We start from the raw sequence: 3384 nt of genomic DNA on the forward strand, positions 1-3384 counted from the left end.
GTTGTACTCGGCCTTGGTGAGGCCGCAGCTGGAGTACTGAATCCAGTTTTGGGCTTTGCAATTCAAAAAGGATGTGGAGAAGCTTGAGAGGGTGCAGAGGAGAGCCACACACATGATCAGAGGGCAGGAAAACAGACCTTATGATGAGAAGCTGAGAGCCGTGGGGCTCTTCAGCCTGGAAAAGCGCAGGCTCAGGGGTGATTGAGTGGTCACCTATAAGTTTATCAGGGGTGCTCATCAGGATGTGGGGGAATGACTGTTTACCAGAGCCCCCCAAGGGATGACAAGATCAAACGGTCACCACGGTCACAAACTCCACTGTGACCGGTTCAGGCTGGACATAAGGAAGAATTTCTTTACTGTCCGAGCCCCCAAGGTTTGAAACAGACTGCCACCTGAGGTGGTTCAAGTGCCCACTTTGAACGCCTTCAAGACACATTTGGATGCTTACCTTACTGGGATCCTATGATCGCTGCTGACTTCCTGCCCCTGGGGCAGGGGGCTGGACTTGATGATCCCCTGGGGTCCCTTCCAGCCCAAATGTGTATGAAAATCTATGAAAATTATGAAAAATCCTTCTAACTAGGATGCATCTGTGTTCAGTTCTATTGTTTAATCGGTATTTGCTATGGTATTTTATGTAAATGTAATTTTGATGTATCTTTATATTTCAGCTAAGGTTGTCAGTAAGAGGGTCATAGTCATAGAGCAGTAGGGCTGGAAGGGCCCTCCAGAGGTCATCTAATCCAACCTCCTGCCTAAGGCAGGAGCATCTCTATTAAAACTATCTCATACAACCATAATCAAAACCAGGAGTGGGTAAAATGGCAAGTCTGGCCTGAAGCCAGGCTTTATTTCCCAGCAGCCCCTGCCCACATGGCTCCTGGCTGGTCTCCATGGAGGCCCCAGGATCGTGAGGCCATGACAGTGCAGTGCCAAGGCAGAGCCACAATATGCTCCCTGCACACCTCTGCTGGCAGTGTCAGGGCTCTCCCCTTGCGTCCCATGTTGTCGTGGGCTGATCCTGCGGTCTCCATGGAGCTTCACGACCATGGTGCATGGCTGGGCAGAGAGCTGTGCCAGGACTGGGGCCAGGATCTTGGGGCAGTGACAGCACGGGGCACAGCCATGATGTGCTCCATGCACGCCCCTACCCACAGAACCTGCATTTCTTGCAGGGGCATGTGGACTACGGATCGCAGCTCTGCCCCGGCCCTGGTCTGGCCCTAGGCAGTCACTGCTTCAAGACCCCAGGGTCTCCCCAACCTCACCTTCCCATTTCACTCCCAGCCATTGCCCCATCCCAGCCTCCCAGCTGCACACCCTGCCTGCATGGGTGTGACAGTGCACGTTTGGGTGCAGGCTATTTTAAGGGCTGGAAACAGACAGCTGCCAGGTGCCTGATTAGGGCAGCCATTTTAGGGCCCAGATACACAGGCTGGGCCAGCAGTCCGCTGCTGGCGGCTAGGGAGGTAAAATCAGACTGATGCTCCTGGAGCATCTTGTAACATCTAAACTCTGCGTAAGACTACTTTTAATCCTGACACAACATAGACCAGGGGTGGGCAATTATTTAGGCTGGAGGGCCACTTAGGGAGGCTTGTTGAAGGCTGGGTCAGAACCGCCCCCATGCTGCAACGAGTCAGCACTCCTTCCCCACCTCCTCCTGGGCCCACAACAGGTCACTAAAACTCCCTAAGTCAGTGGTTCCCAATCTGTGGTATGCGTATCACCAGTGGTACACAGTCAACTTGTCAGTGGTATGTGTTAACAGATTTATTATCGTAACCCTGGTGGCAGTGCTACCTGCAGCCATGTCCAAATTTTCAGGATCCTGGGGTGCCAATAAGTCTCGGTCAACTCCCAATCCATCTACAGACTGGGAGCCGCCACTCAGCGGAGAGCTCTCCTGTGGTTTTCCTTGCAGTAGACCAGACACTAAACGACTTTTTACAATAATTTATTATTTACAATAGTAACTGAGAAATTAACAGATTCAACATCAAATAGATAACAAACAGTATTGTCAATGAGCTTGATAATAAGTTATACCAGCAAATCAAAACAAATACTTATCATATAGCAAAAGCAATTATGTTATCAAATTTAGCACTCGGGCAACTTCTAACAGGTATATACACCTAATCACCCAGATCCTTACAGAATCACTCTGCCCACAGCAAAGCAATCAACTGTGAGATGGTTGCGCTTGAGCACCCCTGGAGCTGAGCTCGCTCTGGCTCAGAAGAGGTGTGCCAATGCTGTCATCTGGTCAGAAGACAAAGTTGTCTGTCAGGGCCTTGCGTGCAACTGCTTTTGAGACCTGGGTTTCTTCCCTTTTCCAGTCTTTCCTGGATGCCTGCAAACAATCACTCCATCCCCAGATGCTTCCCCAAGGCAGTTTCCCTGTGTTTGGCACCTGGAGGGCCCCTTCTCAGCTGTACTTTATTGAGCTTTCTATTGGAGCTCCCGCAAAGCCAAGATTCCCCACTACTTTCTTTAGCTCCCCCAGAGAACCTTCTGTAGCAACTGCTTTACCTGATTCCCTCCCAGTGAATCCATGCACCCAGTGAATGAAACAGCCGAGAGAGGGACCAGTTTGCATAAACCCTGCTCCTTTAGTAAAGGATACCAGGTAATCCTGGGTACTCAGTAGCAGCTCACTCAGCAACAATTCTTCATCCAGTTGTCCTCTTGTAAGCAATTGACCTGGTAGCAACCCCCTTCAGAAGTGGACCTTCTCCCTGCAGCCCTCAGCTTCCTGCCCCCAGGGGTTGCAGCTGTCCAACTGCATGCATGCATTCTGCAGCTTTTCACTCCAAGCTTCAGCTGATTAACTCCTGCTATATCTGTGTGCACAGCCTGCTGCAAATCTACATCCCAACCATGCAAACACCCTGACTGGACTTGCAAGTCCTGAGCAAACCCTTCAGCACTTTTACATTATAATTACCTTATATGGCAAAAATTTGCTGGTAGTACTTAAGGTTGTATCGTTTTAAATTGTGGTGTGCAATCTGTCAGAGTTTTGGAACCGCTGCCCTAAGTGGTCTGGGGGCACCGGACAGAGCGGGCAGGCTGGCGGGGTCTCCGTGGAGACAGGCCTAGGATTTCTGCAGGCAAAATGGGCTTGACTAGGTGCATGGGATGGGCTGCAGGTGGGTGGGGAGTGGCATCTGGGAGCAGGCCAAGCAGACAGGTGGAGCTGAGAATGGGGCCAGGCTTGTGGGGCTGTGATAGCACAGGCTGGGGCAGAGCCATGGCCTGCTCCACAGATAGCCCGGCTCTGTCACCACCCTCTAATCCTGTTCCTGCTGATGCAAAACATTGCAGTCCGTTTCTTGGAGGCCACTAAAATCAGACACACACTCATTAGATGGCAGA

Source organism: Crocodylus porosus, unplaced genomic scaffold, assembly GCF_001723895.1.
Source record: "Crocodylus porosus isolate Cpor-Errol unplaced genomic scaffold, CroPor_comp1, whole genome shotgun sequence".
Taxonomy (NCBI): Eukaryota; Metazoa; Chordata; order Crocodylia; family Crocodylidae; genus Crocodylus; species Crocodylus porosus.